At 36.7% G+C, this 21273-nt stretch overlaps 1 protein-coding gene across 2 annotated transcripts in view; it reads right to left on the bottom strand.

Moving 5' to 3' along the window:
* Positions 1-21273, bottom strand: part of CDH2 (cadherin 2) — a 207507-nt gene that overhangs the window by 136707 nt on the left and 49527 nt on the right. The window lies entirely within an intron of this gene.

Genomic DNA, 21273 nt, shown 5'->3' on the forward strand with positions numbered 1-21273 from the left:
ATCTTTATTATCATATACTTTCATAGATTCAAAAATAGGATTTTAAAATGCTGTTTAAAAAATATTTTTGGCTCTGTAACATGGAAACAGGCTACACACTGTGCATACCAATGGCCCAGAAGAACTTGGAACAGCACTTTTCCCGGCAAACTACCAGCTGTGGCCAGTGGCATGGCTTTCTTGCAGCACCTTCTTGATGCCAAGTTGGCTGTGGCGTTATTCTGTCTCTCCAAGAAAAAAATCAGTTCCAATTGGTTATATTATTGATTTTGGTTACTTAAACTGATTTATAGTGAAGGGAGACTATAAATAATTATTAATAGTTTATTTTGATTCTGTTCGGCCTAAATACTATGACTGTGAGAACATTTACCAAATATATACATTAAAAGGTTCCCAAAACATTTGCTGGTAAAAAAAAATTAACTAAAATAAAATTAATTAAAAGTGCACAGGTATTTCTTCTATACCATAAAATTTCATTACATTAATGCTGAGATTATAAGTGTTGACATCTTGAAATTAAGGGCCATTTACAGATAATACTTACTTTCAATCTTTCTTCAAATATATTTTTAAAAACTAAAAAGTGATCCAAGAATTTAAACTAAGTGTTTCACGCTGTATCCCTACTCCGTTCCATCATCTTGTGAAGGTGTTATTAAGTAGCAACAAGTCCTAAAACTGGGTCATAAGAATAAGGAAAATTATCCTCAACCAAATAAAAACTATCTCATTCTTAGACTTAGCACATTTAACGAAACGTACTTCAACAGGAAAAGATTAACTACCTAAACAAACATATGCAAAAACTAATTCCCCATAATGAAGTATACTCAAATAAAGTTCCCTACCTTCGAGGTTCACACTGTCATTTTTTGAAAACTTATATTACATTTATTGGAGAGAATTGTCCATGGTAAAAAATACTTGACCTGGAGCCAGGAGTCCAGTGTTACAATCCTTCTTATACTACTCTTCGGATGTGTGTCCTTGGGCGTGTCATTTAATCTCTCTGGACCTCATTTCCTTCACCTGTAAACTGAGAAGGCTGTGGCTCAAAAGCCCTGAAGTTCCATCCTGTTCTAATAACCTATGAATCTGTGAGAGAGAAAGTTCATAAATATTCCATAATCTTCCTTTTACCAAAATGTTACTTCCAAATATAGATAACCTTTCATGACACAAAGCAAATGTTATGACAAGGTACTTTCCAATTAATGCAAATTTTAAAGTTACTATTTAAAACAATTCAAAAATAGAGCAGACTCTATCAAGATGTTGTGATTTTGGATATTTCAGAACACAGTATGGGGAATCACATGCCAATCAAAAAAAATCAATGAAGTAATTATTAAGTATGAATTTTAGAGAGTTCTGGAATACTTGCAAATTCCTTCTATCCCTTTCAAAATAAGCTTTTCTCAAGAAGAAATATGGTGAAGACTTAATTAAGCAGAACCCATCAATTAGATATATTTAAAGTTTAAAATTACTTTTTCTCCAATCTTGAAAGGAAGGTTCAATTTCGCAACAGAGAAATTGATATCAGTTACTCAGGAAACCTTTTCTGCCCTAACTTCAGGGCACGGCCCGTGTTATACAGAATGCTATCATGGACATTCAAAGTTACAAAATTATTCACCCTGGTCAGTGCAGTCTTTAACTAAAACTAAAATCACAATCATTACTGGTGTTTAATAGCAAAAGTATCCTAACACATTTTAGAAAGATGTTTTAAAATAAAGCTTGAATATAAATGGGTTCCCGATTAACCCCTACATGACTTAATTAAGCAGGGGAGGAAAAATTACATCCCGCTATGTGGATTCCGTCATTGAGGATTTATTATCAATTTATTATAAAGGCATTAACCCGAAGTTTTAAGAGATGAGAAGCGAGTAGAATACCTTCTCTTTAATAGTATCCTCATGATATTACTTCATTCACAGGGCTTAGTCACAAATTCTCTGCTCTGAGATTTTGAATGTGAGATTCTTAAAAAATCTTACTTCCTGCCAGCAGTCAGTTACCATTAGCATATGTGGGGTAAGAAACTGTTACATGTATCTTATGGGCATCAGTTTACCAGGGTTTTTCTCTCTTTTTCCTCCTAGACATGTGGTTTGCACTTATTTTTTTCATTTGAGATTGAGAAATACTATCTATAGAAATTATCCACAGTTATAAATTCATAGATAAGATTTTTTTAAAAATCACATACATATAACCAACTACTTAACAGCAAAGCAGTCCACAGGAGGAGCTACTCATCTGCTTCTGGGTTTCAGAGCATCTGCGCCATTTCATGGATTCTTGTTTCTGGCCTAATCAAGCTATTCTTTTTAAAGCTATTTCCCTACATCAACAGTAAATATCAGATATAGCAGCATTTTAAAAAATCAAATTCAAGTCCTTAAAATAATTTATAATTTTGATTTAGCACCTCCAGTTGTATTAATTATATCATGGGTAGCATGAGATTATTTTTTTACAGTATGTCTAGTTACATAAGTGTTTAGTTAAAATTATTTTGGATATACGCACAAAAATCAAAATTATGTACAAAGAAGCAACACAATAAAGCACTGATTAGAAAATACATGCACACACACACAAAACTAAACATTCATTACCAATTCCAAGACATTTTTTTAGATGCTAAAAAACTTGGAAACAGTAAAACTGAAAACTCCCACAAGTTTGACAATTAAAAGTAGGCAAAAAGTAGAATGTACTACTTAATGCATTTATTGTAATATGCCTCATAAAAATCTAACACCATTTTAGACTATAAAAATTCATCAATAATAATACATTATCTGGAGCAAGATACCTATGAAAATGAACCTAGATCTACAACACCTCATGCTCAATACCTACAGATACTGTGTTTAAAGTGTTGAGAAATCAGTTAATGGCCGATGTGATAGCCAAGTCCACAATGAGAGATGGCGCGCGTATCAACACAAAACTACTGAATTGGCGTGCATCACAACCCAGAAAACTATAGGAGTACTAGGACCTACGGAGTTGAAAATGAAACAACACTAAATAAGGAAAAACTCAATGCAAAAACACTAGAACAGAATAAGTGACTTAATAGGACTACAATATATGCTATAAGAATGATAAAATATTGGTACAAACCTTGCATTTACAAGTAGGACTCATTTTTCTAATACTTAGGTGTTACAAATAAGAATAGTAATCCCTCTCAAATGTTTAAAGAAGCAGTCAATAAAACAGAGTGACAGAAAAGACAGCAGAGGGCCAAAAGGCAGCTGTCAAAAGAAGTATGTTTCTCTCTGAGAAAAAAAAAGTGCAAGTTTGTATGCATTTTAATTAGCCAGCCTGCAAAAAAAAAAAAAAAAAAAAAAAAAAACAGGTGAGGACTACTAATTATCACCTTCCAGCCTCAGTAACACTTTGTAGTCTAGCAAAAGGGTGAAAAGAGAATGAAAAAAAAAAAGAAAGAAAGAAAGAAAATAAGAAAAAGTGCCATACGACTCCAGGCCATTAAAAAAGAAAAAATTCAAGACCTTCTCTAGCATCCTTGCAACAGGGGCTGTTGCATTTATCTTCAAAGAACTTTCTTGTTTACAATACAAATCTTCCCCTCTGCTACAAATTAAACCCAATTATCTGGTGAACAGTTTCCACAATAAAACCTAGTAGACAGTGGAAGCAGTAACCTTTCCGGTTTCCCCCTTCATTTGACAGCCTGCAGGTTTCCAAAGTGAAAACCACTCTTACTTATCCCATTAACACATAGGTGTTGAGAGGGCATGGAACCCCCTGGAAAGATAAATGGCTTCATTTTCCTTGGACCAGGCTATTGGGACAACCTCCAAAATCTGAAATAGTGCTGAAAACTCTCACTTGCTTATTTGATCCATAAATCTTAAAACTACTATGGGAAACATAACTATCTAGTTAAAAGCATCATTAACTCTTTCTGGTCAATGGAATCTACAGTCATTGGTATATCTAGTTGTCACTGAAGGACAAACTGCAAATATTCAATTAAATAGATCCATCTGCTGATATAGCAAATAGATGCAATGCAATCATGTACACTTGAGTCCTGGCCAATTCCAACTCACCCCGAAAGACTGGGGCTAAGCTTTTAATCAAGCAGCTGCTCAAAGACACATGTGTGTCTCTTCCACAGTCAAACACAGCACCCTTCCAATGAGGACTTTCAGAAAATCAAGTTTATTCTCAGTCCTCAAGATGCACTTGTGCATGCCAGATATACACAAACCGCAATTACAAAAGTACAAACTCCAGCTTATTCTATGACAATCTTTTGCATTAGGTAGACAAATTATCAGAAGGTTTTAACTAGCCACTTTCTATTGATGTGAACTCTGCTGTGCAAAAAGATTGGAGGCATTTTTAATAAAACAAGGCCATGATGAGGAGAGAACAGCTTTTCACAAATTCTTAACTTAAACTAGATGCAGGAGTAACGTCCAAACAAATAAAGTTTCCCTTATCGTCCTTGGAACCTGTAGAATTCCATTTACCTGACTAGTCTAGAAATGCAAAATAATGAAACCCACATCCACTCATACCTCAACAAGCTTTGCTTTTGCTGAACATAAAATAATACTTTGCAACACAACAGCACCTTCTCCAGTACTAAAAACAGTATGATTAATCTTATTAAACCAGCATCTGAACCATGGCCAGATGCAATGGGAGAATAATTAGACTGCTAATGGCATACATGCTGTATCTAGAAACTCCTATCTTTGGAGCTGAAAGAAAGCAAAAGAGAAAGTTCATTCTTGAAATGCCAATACAAATTAAGAAAAATTTCCATAGAAACAAGGTTCCATGCTGAAAAATATGCATTTTCGGGAGATTGACCTGTGACCTTAAGTAGCTTTTTTCTTTTAACTTTTAACACTGTTAGGGGACAGAAAAAAAAGTTTTACTAATTTACAAAGAACTGACAAATAAGTAAGTGAGATATCATCTAATTTTAAGTGGGGGGATTCCTATATCGCTTCATATTTAGAAGTAAAGAGCAATGCTTTCTTCCTTACACAGGTCATAAAGGATTTCAGGAGGAAGGTTCATTAAGCATAAAGAAAATGAAGTGGAACTCTTTCGCCATGTCTCCTTCTAAGAGTTATAACAATAAACAAAACAAAATGAGGGGCAAGATATGGAATGACCACATAAATAAGACACTTTGGACAATTTTTCTCAAAAACTGGGGAAGGGTTTCTTATTGCAAATCCAACAACACTCAAGACAGAACCAAGTTCTTAGCTTCCAGGTGATTTCATAAATAACCGGTGTCAAAATCTCTTTGTCACCTGTCTCTACTACTTTGCAATGTCAAACTCTAAAAATAATCTTCCATGCTGAGATAATCAGATCAGGAAGAAAGCTTTTATGGTTTATAAAATTATGTATTCTTATTATCATTACAAGTAAATAAATAGTGTCAGCACTTATAGGGGGTTGTTAATTCCTCTTTCATATGCCAAATAGTATCTTCAAAAACCTGGTTAACAAATACTATCTCCTTTCTTTCTGAATGATGGGCCAAGAATTTACATACCAAACTTCTGGAGAAAATCATTTTTGACAGGAGGAATTGTCATGGCAAGAGTATACAAATACAGGGCCATATGGTGTCCTTCCTTGAGATAAGAGGTGAAAGGCAATGAACTTGCCCCAGTCAGTTTATTTCCTTTCTGGATTGTGAACTTGATGTTGCTCATGTTAACATATGAAATAAGGACATACACTGTATTCACTACACATGGGGACCTCTGCTGTTATCGCCACTGTGTAGCGCTGACCTCTGGTTAATTCTGCTTTGTTTTAGTTTCAGTCAAGGGCTAACAAACAGCATTTCCCGATATAAGACTCTCTATCAGCCACATTCTTTCACTTCATCAATTATTCCTTGAAGAAAAACCTTTGCCTTCGTTCCCCAGTGCTAAAATAATGTATCTAGCTCTGCAAGTTAGTGGGTTGATCCACCTGAGCAATAGCAAAAGTTATAGAAGGAGGATAAATAATCTACAGGTGTCCCTCAGTATCCATGGGGGTTAGTTCACGGGCCCTGGCAGATACCAAAATTGAGGATACCCATTATGTAACATGGTATTTGCATATAATCTATGCACATCCTCCTGTATACTTTAAATCACCTCTAAATTATTTATAATACCTGATACAAAGTGCCATGGAAACAGTTGTTACCTATATTGTTCATGAAATAATGACAAGAAAAAGGTCTGTATGTGTTCAGAACAGACAACTACCCTAGGTCTATACACAGTACCCATCAGCAATAAGATAACATTAAAAAATATTGTCCATCTGTTGTTAGTTGATTCCACAGAATGTGGAGCCCACAGATACCGAGGGCTAACTGCACATGCTATCGAGGAGCTACAAAAGGCTTATGTAAGCTAGAGTTGAAACTAAGGCAAGAGAGAGGTAGCCAAACTTAGCCAAGGGTATAGGACAAGGCTGGCTATGGAATCTAAACTACTATTCTCCAAACTGTGGCTTCTTGTCACCAAGCCACTCTACATGGCTCATTACATAAAAATGGGCATCCTTCTTGGAACTCCGCTGCAGTAAACGACAGATTCGCTTTGGCACTTACATCATGCATTTGTATCAGGCTCATCACTATCCTCCTTCGGACAGCAGAAAGACAGCCTCAGTCTATCTTTAGCTCCTCAATAGCATGTCCAGTTGGCTCTCCACATCAAGTTGAACTGGTTTAGCATGGCACAGAAATTAAAGAGAACGGTAAGGAACGCACACCCTGGTCTGACAGTGCAGTCAGGAAGGCGGACTCTGTCGCCTACAGTTGTAAGGGAGGGGAGTTCTTATCAACTTTCCTATCAACTCCCAAGGCTAACCTTCAGTGGCTGGCCTGGCCTACTTACAGGCCTTGGAAACAGGCGAGACAAACACTGCCAGGGAAGGAACAATAGAGCAGGACTTCTATTATCAAATCTCAAAGCCTCACAGCTGGGCCTCGGCCTCACCCTTCCTCCCGGAGCCTGCCTGCTGACCTAGATGGAGACAGATCAGAGCTGGTGAGTCGCGCTGCAGGTTTACCTGTGCCCCTCGCCCCCGCCCCCACAATGAAATCGCACAATCCTTCTTTTCTCCTTGGTTTCATCTGGATTGTGAATGTTACTTAATGTAAACTTGAAATAGAAGTGACTTTCTAAAAGGTTGGAAAAATATGTATTTGAGCTAATAACACTATCCACATTAAAAGAAAATAGAAATAATTCTGTGCTATGATTTGTGTGAGCCAACAAATCTTAGGAATCATGTAATCAAGACCTATCATTTTATAAACAAACTAACTCAGGTCAAAAAGACAGGTGGTATGTCTTTGAAATCAAAAACATGGAATTCTCAGATGTCTTGATCTGCCTGAAACTTTCTGAGAAGCGTCAAACATAGGCAGAGAGAACACTGAATGTTAATGTAAGAGATTCAAATTGTGGTTTAACGTCCTATGCTCTTCACTAGCCATCGAGGCTTAAACAAGGGTGTTTACCTTCTTTAAACCCAGTTTACTAATCTGCAACATGGAAAGATAAATATCTTGAGACAGATGATCTCTAAAGTTTTTTTTTTCTTTTTTACAGATCTAAGTTCTAAGATTCTTTGCGAAGAGAAAATAACAAGAATAAAGCGTAAATAGCTTCCATGCTTTTACAATGATTACTTTAAAAATTTAAGCTAACCAAGGTTTACAAATGTACACTTAATTTTATATATTTTACTTCCCAGCTTCTGCCACACATACATATTTTTATATCTACCAACACAGAAGAACAGGCTGACCTTAACATTTAAGGGTAACAGACAATAAGCCTGACGATTAGCTGTTAAGAGTCAGCTATATTTAGCATTAAAGAAAAGTACTATCAGTACACTGAAAGTATTTGGAAAGTTTCGGCATCAGCAGATAGAGCATGAATCATGTCTGTGTCACTACTCAACCACTCGTCTAATCTCTTCCACTATGTCTCCAGAGCTGGTTTATTTCATATTTCAGCTCCCTGGACACAGACACTCCAATGAACCAAAATAAAACCTCCTGACTTTCTGCACTCACTATCCTCAAATGGGCTAGTGATGTCTGGCCTGCAGAATTCCACACCCTGGTCTTAAGGAGCAGAAAAGCGGGCCCTCGGCAGAGAGGACACCAAATGGCCAATGAAAAGGCCAGACTCAAATTCTTCCGAAGGAGGCACAGAGGTGATGGATTCAGCACAAGGCTGTGAAGTTCATGTAAAAATTCACTGAAGCTTCAAATGCTTTTAAAAGGAATTAACGGGTGGATTGGGGAAAAATGTTTCTGAAAACTATATTGTAGTGCTCATTTGTCATCTTTTAATATCCCATAACCTTTACTTCCTTAAAGAAAAGCATGTGACCTCTTGTAATATCCTCCAATTGGTAACTCAAGATTTATTTTAAAAGGAAAAAAAAAAAAACTTCCTGGGGATCTCTGCCCATGTTCAAAATAGGGGATTTACAAACTCAAACAAGCAGATTAAAAACAGAAAAAAAAAGAAAAAAAAAGAACTCAAACATGCAGCTCAAACTCCACATCCTGAGACCCTTATCTCCCCAGGCTGGTAAGCAAACAAGGCTGAGCCATTATGAGGGTGATGGGGAGGGGTGCTGGGCAGAAGTGAGCATAGGAAGGGAAAATGGGGACATCTGTAATAGTGCCAACAATAAAAATAAAGCTAAAAGAGAGTGTCCACTAATTCTCTTAAGGATGAAAAGTCAATGCAGAGAGATAACACAGGGGAAAAAAATCAAGGAGGCTGAATTTGTAGAATGAAAAAGAAATTAATACATTTATCATTTTTGCTAAACTTTCAGAATACTAGAAGGCTGGGTTAAAAAGGAGGGAAGTATTCACAGGATATGAAGACAGTAAATATTATTTCAATACAATCTATATTTATCAGGTCTTGAGTAAAATACTGAATCTGGGTGCTAGGTTGCAAATAAACTGTATCAATCCTATAGCAGCACTGCCCAGTGGAAATATGATGTGAGCTACATGTGTAACTTTAAAGTTTCTAGTAGCCAGTTTTTTAAAAAAGGGTACAAAAGAAATAGGTGAAATTAATTTTTAATAGTAAAATTTGTTTAACCCAACATATCCAAAATATTATTTCTTTAATATGCGACCAATATTTTTAAAAAAGATGTTTTACATTTTTTTTAAGTCTTCCAAATTTAGCCACATTACAAACGTTTGATAGCCACATGTGGCTACTGGCTACCATACTGAACAGAACATTTAAATGCATGCACAGTTTTAATTGTCTGGAATGTAGAATTGTCAAAATATTATGACAAGCCAAAGGAAAGGAAAAAAAAAGATGAATAAAGGGGCACATGTTCACCAAAGATGTGGCATAAATATTCTCTCCTGCCTGAAAAGGGAAGGTGAGATAGAGAGACATGAGGCAATAATGACATGTGAATGATTTAACTTTAGACAGTACAAAGAACTTCGTAACTACTGGGACTGAAACATTTCTACTGCAGGCATTTATACAGTTCCTCTTCCTCAGAATACTGGGTAAAATCAGTATGACTTATAAAATTACTATAGAATTAGCTCTGAAAAGAACAGGGAGTATGAAATACTACTGCTATATATTCCTTCCAGTTTTTTTAAATAATGGCTCCTGGTATATATAAAGTTACTCCTCATAACAGACTGAGTAATTTACACAAACCTCAAGAAGGCATCATGAAGATATGCATTTTCTTTTTTAAAAAACTAAGGGAAAATTGACAGTATCTTTAAAAGGAACAAGATTATGTAAAACAAACAAACAAACAAAAAACAAACAAAAACCAAGAGCAGTCATTTGGAAAGAAATCAGAGTTCATAGTATTTAATACTGTTATCCTCTACTCCAACAATTAAGATGTTAGGTAGAACGAGAGAACCAGATCATAAAATATTTCCAAATACTCCAGGCCTATCCTCACACACTGCTAATTTTTTCCACCGATTTTCCAACATGCAATTAGTACAGAAATATGTATTCATAAGAAAAAAAAACAAGATTGCATTTTTCATAACTAGTTCACTTAAGTTTTTATTTGAATTTATTCCTTAATTTAACTGACAACTGATTAGCAATAAAATAGGTTTTATTTTCAGTTAAACTGTATTCTTCTCCTTTAACTTCAAAGGCATGCAGCTGCCAAACATGGATTTTAATAATGATTCACATATCCAGCTGTATGTAGTTCAGTGTTGACGTTGTCTAGATTTAGTGTCAGTAAAATACTTAAGTTGCCATGTTCTGAGAAGTCTTAGTTATGCTGCCTCTAAGTTCTGAGGTCTTGAATGTGTTACTAATACGTCATTACCTTAGGCACTCTGCAATCTTTGGCGCAATTTGTTCATCTTCTAAAAATATAAATGCAACATTCTACCTCTAAATTGCAGATTTCTTTTATAATGGAGAACACATATTTGAAAAATATCTTAATAAGAACAGTATTAAGGTTTACCTTCTGTGTTTCAAAAATGTTCAGGCCCCCAGTGGTTCTCATCTATTTTCCTGCCCAACCTACAAAAGGGATATGACAAACCCAAAGACTAACAGGGCTGCTAAGTACTAATGTCAAAAGGGTATGTGTCACCCCCACACTTTCACTGTTGGAGGATGTAACTTGTCTATTAAAATCCACTGAGTCAATAACTTTGGAATGCCAGGAGTTTTCAGCCTTTACTTGAAGCCTGGGAATCAGCTTAATATCCTGGAAAGAGCTCAGGTGGCTTTGAGTACTGGCTCCTGGGCAGGAGTTATGGCTGAACTATTTTATTGAAGCCATTCCCAAACTAGACCCACCGCCCACAAGGTGCCACTGTGATCACTTCCGCTAGAAATGCCTGTGGGAAGGGAGCAAGAGTCATAAATCCTGCCCCATCCGTCACGCCCACCACTCTGCAAGATGCAGGGATGCCTCCAGCATGAATCATCACGCTCCTCGGGGGCGCACGCTCAGCACCTATCAGTGCCCGGGAAGAGGAAGTCAAATGAGTCAACGCTCAGGATTCCAACACTGGGCCGCAGTGTTGGAGATACTGGCTGGTGACAAAGCTTCCTGCTGGTCCCTTGGTACCTTTCTCAGGGAATTTCCTAATGTCAAGGCCCCTGCCTACAAAATCTTGATGATCAACCTGTGGGCCCCCTTTAGAACCACACCAAAACCACCACAACCAATTTATTGGCCAGCTTTTCCAGTTTGCTCAAATATCCCAGTATGCCTACGTGAATTAGAATTTCTACAATGACTTTAAGTGACAGACCAAGTGAGGTATCTGAACTCCACTTTGCCTTCTATGTTCTGATCTAGATTTGTCAAACATGTATCAAGAAAACGAGTAAACTCAACCAATCTCAGAAAACGAGATACTGCAATTTTGTTAGGTCAGATTGTTTCTCATACTATATCCTTCCTTGAGAAGGCTTGTCCTTTATTCTGACACTTCTGATGCTAAATGGTGATAAAGTTGTTCGTTTAATGCAGTGGTTCTCTACTGTGGGTGATTCTGCCATCCAGGTAATAGTTGGCAATCACTGGCCACATTTTTGCTTGTCAGAACTGGGGCATCTAATGGTAGAGTGGATGCTGCTGGACACTGTGCCATGCCCAGGACAGCCACGCCCATCAAAGGATGGCCTGGTCTAAAAGGCCCACAGTGCTGAAGTAGCTGAGTTAAAATCTTCACTAGGCAAATTCTTCAAAATCGTACTTATTTTTTAATTCAAATGACCTAGATTTGCGAGGCTGAAAAGGATGATTTGTTAGGAAGTGACCACTGGGTGAAAAAGATAGGGTTTAGAATTTAAAAAAAAAAGTCTGGACTAGATAACTTTGAAACCTGAGTATCTATAAGGATGCAGGTGATAATTAATGATACATTTGTAAAATGTTTTGAATGTTACTAATCGCTTTAACTTATTTTCTGGTTAAACTCTATGTGTTATTTTGAATACACTTTCATGAGCCATCTTGGGTCTCACTACATGAATTTAACTTAGTACAAAGTAAAGTTGCTCAAGGAATTATCTATTTCATAGGTGAATGACCATGCATGTGCCTATTTTGGAAAAGAATTCCCAAAAGGCTAGATGATGAAAGCAGTGGATGCCAAAGATTACTGGCCTTAAGGTTTTCACATAAAACCAATCAATAACAAAGACTATATGCTTCACAAACTACCCTCCTATTTGTTAATAGTTTTATTACTATTTTTCTGTTTGTCTTTGATCTTGAGCATACAATCAATATCACACAACAGACACTCAGTGTTTGAATGATTCAGAGTAGGACCCCCTGACTTCATGAGCCATACACCTTACTAAAGGGAACTGTGTTACCTGAAAGAGTTCACACAGCATAGTCTAAAGGGATAACTGCTAGTAAGAAGTACCTGTCTTAGGAATGAAGAGGAAAGATCAGTATTTCATCTTTTTAAAAACTAGATTACTCAAATTTTGTAGGCGGAGTAGGGCTCATTAATCAGCCTCATCTCCCACAACGGTACCCACAATCTTCTAAATTTCAAGTTTGCAAAGTGGCTTATTTATCTTACCATTTTTTCTCATACTGATATTTAATATCCCCTTCAAATTAAAATTGATCGCTACTACCAAAAGGGAAGCAATGACACTCCAAGAGAAATTCATTTATCTACTTGTAAAAAGCAAAGTGTTCTAAATAAGGTTAAGTGAGACTGGAAATACCGACCTCAAATTAAGTGAACTAAATCTATATGGCCAGACATGTGATCCAAGGGGAATATGGCCACAGGAAAAATATACACTTGGGACAAACGTTCACAACCAGCAGGTCAGGGACATCCGACCTAGGCTGGCCACCTGGCCCCTCACCCATAGAGAATACACAACCCTAAGGCTGCCCACACCAACAGCTTCATTTATGAGCTGGTTCAAAGAGATTTTATTATATTTAAGTGCTTCTAGAATACAAAGGAAAGAGGCTTCACGCTATGTGGCTCAGGGACTAGGGCTTAACATCACTACATCATCCACCTTATTCACGAAGTTTCAACTATGAAGAAAGGTATGGAGCCTTAAGATTAGTTACACAGATGTGTGTACAAATCCTGCTTTTGTAGAATGTGGCTTTAAAAATACTGACCTTTTGTTTTATTTTGTGCTATTTTTAAGATAAAAGTGACCAGTAAAATGATAATCACAGACCTGAGAGAAATCTCAGTAATCACACAGTGCAAGCCCTGCATTTTACAAATGAGAAACGGTCACAGTGATACTACACGCATGGTAAGCCTATACTGCAGTTAGTAGATGAGCCGACCCTGAAACCCAAGTTTCCTGACTCTTGGACTATTGTTCTTCCTAATAGGTTAGGCTGCCTGTCGGCTAAATAATAGCACAATCCTGGGAACATTTTTAAGAGCTTTTTCGTGTATCCCAACCTAAGCACTTTGACTTAATTTGTTGAAAAAAAAAGGCAAATAGTGATGCTAGATCTCCATCTTTATTTAAATTTTATCTGTCGTCCTGCCAAGTTTAGGGAAACAGAGACTTCTTGCTTTTCTGTTTTTCTACCATTAAGTTTTGTTTCTTTTCCCCCATGATACAATTCTATCATTCAAGAGTTGTCTGTATGATTATCAATATTCACATATCTCTAGGTTAAAGAGCAGAGAGCAGACCAATGTTGAAAGAAGAGTACAAAATGAAAGGACAGACATGAGATAAAAAAATGAGTTAGGAGCAAATGCTGATTGTGCCACAAATATACTGAGGCATATTTACAGCCAAGCAAGGTGTTCTGTCTTCTAATATATACATGACATTTAGTAGCATCAATATTGGTCTTCACTCTTTCAATGTCATCAAAGAAAAAAAATATTCAACCTATTTCAAAAGAAGACTGTTAAAAAGAACAAGTTCCAAATATCTCATTAAAGAGAATTCAAAAACAAAGAAGAAAGTAGGTGAACCAGTGTTCTTTGCTGTTTTATAATACAGTGCATTTAAGGTTTGATGAGTACTCGTGTGTGTGTGTGTGTGTGTGTGTGTGTGTGTGTGTGTGTGTGTGTGTTGACTTTAGGTTGTAAGCAATATGAAGGTCATACCAGGTTTTGCTGTGTTTGGGATTTTAAGAATAAAACCCAAACAGTGCACCTACGGGAGGCTTAGCTTGTATACCTTAATGGTTATTGATGTATTCCATTACTTTGTATTAAAACTGGCCTTTTATTTCTTAAGATCATTCATTCTAAAAAGTCCAGAAGTTAGAGTCTGATTAAATGGGAAACTTTTAAATCTCAATCGCTTAAGGAAGGATTAATTCTTCAATTACTAGTTAAAAATTACTACCTAGCTAAATTACTAGCTAAAAGTATATTTTGTTATGTTAAAAAAAGAACTTTCCAAATCTTGAAAAACCACTAATTAAATAAACATAGTTTTTTTCCCTTGTTCCCTGACATGACTAATTGACTACCGTAGGGGCAACCTTCTAACCCATTAGAAAATTGAAACCAAAAAATAATCCCAGGACAATAAAAAATGTGAACCATCAAGAAAATCTTCTCACATTAGCAACCAGGGAACATATGCTGAGTAAATGAAAGGAAGACACTTTTGGGCAATTTCTCTGGTGATTTTCACCAGATACAGCCACTACCGTCAAGGCCAGCTTTTCATAGGGATGCACACACAACTGTAAAAAAAAAAAAGGCCTTAATGCCAGAGTCTGTGTCCAATTCATTTCACATTTCATGCACTGCCTGGAACAGGACCTCCACTTAGGAAAGCTTAATAAGGAATTGAAAAGAATGAATAAACAGAATATTCCAGAAGTAATCAGATACTGACCACCCCCGACCTGCTAAGAAACAAATGGATTTCCCTCAGTAATTAAATGCCATCTACTATACAACCAAATTCCTCAGAGATTAAAGTTCTGGAATTTGAGATCAAGTTTTCTAATTGAAGGAGGTATGAACAATTTATAGAGCATTTGATAATGCCTTCATATTGAGCAATATTGCATTAATATTCCATAAATGATCTACAACAATGCAAATACATTAAATGGCATTTCTGCTATTTAGATACACCAACTCTGTTGTGCCATGGGACAGCAACTATAACCCAATATTCATTCTCACCTTCTTTCAAAAGGACAGAATTTTTAGCTGGGCCCAGGGAAGCTCAAAATAAAGAGTTCATTTCCCTGCCTTCCTTCAGGTTGTTGTGCCTCATAAGAAAGCTCTGGCCGATGCAATGCCAGGGTGTACGTATAACTTCCAGGTCATGGGGTGGGAGTTATCTCTGGGAGCAAGGTTTGGACAGGCGGGGGTGAGCAATTGGGTAGGGAGGAGAATGGGGACAACTGTAACTGAACAACAATAAAATAAATAATAATAAAAAATAAAAAGAAGGCACATTATCTGCCTTTCAGTTGCTTAGGCTGTGGATGTGTTAAGCCAACTTAGACTGCAAATGAAAACAACCATCCAGGAAGGCAAAACAATAACCAGGAAGGAGCCTAAACCTCTCAATGACTTCATAGACCAAAGGCATCCTATCTCCACTGAATGCCAACTTCTAAATGGTTACCTATGAAAGAAATAAACATATTTCTTAAGTCATTGTTATTTCTAGTTCCTGTTTCATGGCACTGAATTTGTATATTACCTAATTCATAAGCCAAATGAACAAAAACCACACTTTTTAATTTTCTCTCAGTACTTGGGCTAAATTATATCACTCTCTCACATACACAATTAGAACAACAGACACAGACACACATAAGTCTGTATATGTGTATGTATGTATAGGACCCAATCATTTTGAGATGGAATATCACAGGGATAGGTCCAACATATTTCTTAAAACTCCCTCTCCCCGATGTGTTTTTCTGGACTGGATGCTTTAAAATATGACCAGTTCAGAATCTGTGCAGAAAAGATACAGATTGTGATAAGCTGTATGCATCACTTAAGTTTTCTTCAAAATTTTTGCTGTTACATATAGATATAAAACAAATGTATGCCTGTTTATGACCAAAATTGGTATTTCACCGAACAATACATGGCTAGACAGCCTGTTTGCATGTAGAAAACAAATATGGCCATAATAAAGAAGACAGATGAGCAGTAATATAAGAGAGCTAGATATAAAAGGGAGGCATGATTTATGCGCAACTCGGACAGAAAACCTATGGCAACTCATCGACCCCATCTATCCCATCCTAAATTGTAAACCTAAGAGTGAAAGAACAGTAAGTGCAGAAATACTCAGACACAATATATATGGGACGTCCTATACGGATTTCACTCAGACTATCAAGAAGTTGTCTTATCATTTTTATTTCCTTTGATAACAATTTCCTAATTAGAAAATTGAATTGTTTGGCAAGGGTTTCAGCCCGTCTCAAGAAAAAGCCCCTTTGGTCACAGGTGTTAACTTTTTCTCATGGAATCTGGCTGTACCCATAGGCACTGTGACAACTTATAGCTATTAGGCTCATTATGAGTCAAGGACAAAGAGAGAAACCCATGAAACCACTGTAGAACACTAATGTTATTCTGTGCAGTTTCACATAAGTATCCAGTATTTAGAATGTGTTTTACCCAATAACTAGCTTTAAATCAACTAAAATGACCACGAGAAATCCTTAGCCTTCTGGTTACTACAGGGTAAAAGGTCAATAGAAAACACCTAAATAAACTAAATTGTCCAGCACATCATTACAAATGACATGTGAAAACATGTGAATGTTTTCTTAAAGAAACACATATTTTCATCTTAACCACTCTATTTAAACTAGTCTCAGGGGCCTCAAAGACCGCCCATTCACTAAATGCGACCTTTTCATGATGTCTCATTTTTCTTGGCCTCCCTGCAGTATTTTAACTCCTTGGCCATTCCTGGCCTCTGGGGACGTCCTTTTTCCTTAGCATGTGCTGATTTCCCCTCTAACCTCCTTCAGCTCCACATCTGGGTCCCGCAGTTCAGTCCTCAGCACTTCTCCTCCTCCCCAGATTCTGGTTTCCAAACGCCAATTCGAACGCGTAGGAGTCCCAAACCTTCTCCCCAAATCCAGGCCCAAGCCACAGCTGGCTTATGTCCTCCCCTTAGTTATATTCACAACAATCAACATTCTTTACCCTCTTTCATTAATCCAACAGAAATCTACTGAGTATTAACTGTGTGTTGGGATTAGAGTTACCAAGAAAACAAGGTCACTGTAGTTCTACAAGATGAAACCATACTCATTATTGAGATAAACCACAAAAGGTTTAACTGGGGCCAGGAGAGCACATTTCCCAATGGCTGTGCACAAAGCTGAACACTTGGCCTGGGTTTTGTAAGAAAAATCACAAGCAGAGAAGTTAGCTGGGCAGGGTGGGAAGGAGGAGGTAGAAGGGTCAAAGTGACACGTGCAAAAGTGTACTGCTGAGCGCGTGCAGGAACTGTCCACACTTCACTCAGCAAAGCAAGAGCCAAGGTTTTAGAAAAGGAGGATGTCTTCCTTCTCACTCTTGAAATTTGGTCTTGGTACTTATTTCCGATAATATCAGCAATCTTCTGGTTACCTATACTTACATCTTTTCATTCTGGTAAGATTTTATTTATTTATTTTCAGAAAGAGGGGAAGGGAGGGAGAAAGAGAGGGAGAGAAGCATTCATGTGAGAGAGAAACATCAATCAGTTGCCTCTGGTACACGCTCCCACCAGGGACCAAACCCACAACCAAGGAATGTGCTCTGAGCGGGGACCGAACCAATAACCCTTCGGTTTGCCAGATGATGCTGAACCAACTGAGCCACACCGGTCGGGGCTATACTTACATCTTGAAAGTCTTGGGCTCCCTTTTACTCCTGGGCCCACATACCCAATAAATGCCCAGGAGAAAGTGTCAGTTGGTTCATCTACTTCATGTTTATGTTTTAATGCCAAGCTCAAATGCTGTATCTCCCAGAAGCCTTTTCCAACCTCCACGACAGACGGAAAAAAATCACCCCTTCAAGGATCCCCTAACACTTCCACTATCTTATTTGTGCTATTTTATGAAAATCTTACAGAAAACAAAATTTCTATTCATATTTGCATTACAATGTTTGTACATAGCAGATGCTCAAAAATGCTGCTTTTTTTCCAAGTAGGTTTTTTTTTATTTCCTACTCATCTTTACACTGACTCGTATTATTGAGAATATTTTGACAATCTCATTTTACTCTATTAGTAAACAACATAAATTAAGCTAGCTAAGCTTTTTTTTTTATTTTAATTAATGGGCTCCATGGAACAAGGGGGCCCAGGGCATCTGCAAAACGCCTTGTAAGTCTAGAATTCTAGTCCTCAATCTTTTAAAATATGGTTACCTAAAAATTGTTATTATTAAATTTCTCATGACACAACACTGAGAAACAAACTGTTTTAAATCAACACCTTATAAGGTGATTTCTCCAAACTTTCTTAAAGCAAACTCTTTCAGCACACTAGAAGTCATGCACTTCAATTATGTATTGCCTAAGAATATAAGCATTGTCTTATGACATCAAGTAAAATATAAACTAGAAAATAGAAATCCTCCAATTGGCCTCAATTAATTGTCTTATAGTAAAAACAAGTAATTTCTAGTAAAAAGGACAACCTTTATTGAAATAAGACTTTTCCAGGTAAAACAATCTTAGACCACAATGAAAGCCTCTAAAAATACATTAAAATGCCAGCAAAGTGACAAAATGCATTTTTGCACTTTATATAATAGATTAAGTTTCAGGCTTGAGGTCTGCCTATCTTGATGAAAGTGTTAGCAAACTGATATCCCAAATACTCTAAAACATTCTTCCAAATGTATAAATATTTTTAAACTTTAGGTGAAAACTGTTTAAAGTCTCACTAAGAGCAAATCCTGAACAAAGCATAACTCAGAAGGGAAGTACAATAGATTCCAATTTGTTTTATTCATGCTGCATATAAATGAATCTATAAAACTTATTTGACAGATCACCTCTCTGATGGTACGATAATCCATATACGTTTCACAAGCATGCTGCTAACCTGTGGGCATATTTCCACAAAATGAAGAACTTTATTCAAAACCTCTTATCAGCAGTCATGTGATTAAGTCATAGATTTTAACTGAAGCGGCAGTATTTTGCTGATACTCAATTTTCTTTCTTAACCCACACGATTTCTCTCCTCTTCATTATTACAGAGGACATGTCTTTGGAACGTACTGGGGAGTGAGTTTTGTGGAGCATGTTTAAAGAAGGGCTCAGAAGCATTGCTCCATCCTGAGGAATAAGAAAAAACCTCTAACATAATTTTGATTGAGCTTTCGAACAGGGGGGGAAAAAAAAGACACCTTTCTAGCCCAGCAGTGATGCTTGGAAGGGAATTGGAACACAGACTTCATTACATTGCATTGATCTCAATAAATAAAGGGTTCTGAATGTATTGATCAGCTTGTTTTAAACCCCTAGCTGTTGCAGGACCATGCGTGATGTGAAGGCCAGTTCACTGGAGGAGGAAGAACAGAAAGCACTTTTGTTCTCCGGCAGCCACAGAGCAGCATTTTACACTAAGTGGTAGATTAACATGATTAAAATAATAGACAGCATTCAGTGAGAGAACAGGCAGGGAGATAAAACTTGTGCTAAATTCAAGGAATTCACAGTTTTTAAAATGATGTAATAAGAAGTTAGAGGTAAAATGATTTTAAAAAGAGGAATATTTTCTTCGCATATTTCTAAGCAGAAAAGCAATTTTATCTCCTTAATAGCTGTTCCTTTGAAACCCCCAAAATAGTGTGTAGTGATTTTTTTTAAAACTAAATATGCAGCAGCCTCCCCCTACCCACCTTGTCACTTTCAATATTACTGTGAAATGATGCATGCAGGGAGGAGTAAATCCAAGATTAATTTTAAGGTTCATTTTGTACATCTGCTCATTTTCATTTGGAAGGGCATAATTTTCTTTAGTCAAACTCAATTTTCATTCAAACTAAGCCTGAATATGCTGTGAACTGATCTTATTGCAATAAAATATTGCTGCCAAAATTTACAGCAGGCTTTAACCTCAGAAAAAAAGAGACACCTTTATCTTAGTTTTCAGAATACAAACTAAGCATGTGTTACCAAACTTTGTTAGTGTCCATATTTATACTTACAAAGACTTCTTGATTTGAAAATAAATAAAAGGGAAAACTAGTTGTTTTTCTAAGTATCAGCCAAGGGTGGAGTTCCAAAATGTCTTTCCCCTTTCTCTTTCAAATCGAAAGGGTTAAGTGCTCTGATGTACTGCCATGTTTACTCAATAATATTCTACCATTATTACTCCAATATTTCAGTATTTAATAGAGAGGAAGAAAATGATTTAGCATTAAATCACTACATTAATCTCTCCAATATTTCTTGTCTTTTCAACTTCACTGACTAATAATGACTAAAGAATGACTCATTTAAATATATAAAGTAATTGGTTATATGTAGTTCGGGGGTTGGGGTGTGAAATCCAGCCCCAGGACTGAACTCTAACTTGACCGCAATCCAAATCTTGGCTTAGCCACTGACCGGGTTCTGCAGAGCAGTATCTCAGGCAAGTTGCTTGCCCTTCAGTGTCAGTATTACACAATACACACTGCCGGTTCACTGGACTGGTTTGAAATTTTAAGATCATTATTTTAAAGTGGTATTAGATACAAATATGAGTTATTTAAAAAGTTACCTGGGATTTATTAATTCTAATATTTTTATGTCTACTTTATCAGGCGAATGCCATAGCTGTGCCTGATAAAATGCCACAGATATTAAGGATTTTTTATTTGGGGAGGGAAAAGGGAGGCTTCTATTTTAATATTTATGCTTCAGTATATGAAGTATGAGAAAACTCTTTAAGTTCCTTTCTCTGAAGTTCAAAGAGGCAGAAACCCGGCAAATTACTGTACGATCATTGATTCATTTAACCAATAGTTACAAAGAACCTACTAGAATGAATAAAGGAGCCTCCACCACTCAATTAATATATTGACAGAAAAAACTAGTATCTGCCAGCAGTGAATCCAAAGGAGAGAGGAGTGTAAAAGAGTAAGACTCAAAGAGCATATTTTATTCATTAATTTTTCTGCCAAAAAGTGGGCCAGGATTAGTGAAAATATATTAGGGAGGGGGAGGAAAGAAACACTAACCCCAGAACT

Source organism: Pteronotus mesoamericanus, unplaced genomic scaffold (assembly GCF_021234165.1).
Source record: "Pteronotus mesoamericanus isolate MK-2021 breed Mesoamerican mustached bat unplaced genomic scaffold, CSHL_Meso_final contig_74, whole genome shotgun sequence".
Lineage (NCBI taxonomy): Eukaryota > Metazoa > Chordata > Mammalia > Chiroptera > Mormoopidae > Pteronotus > Pteronotus mesoamericanus.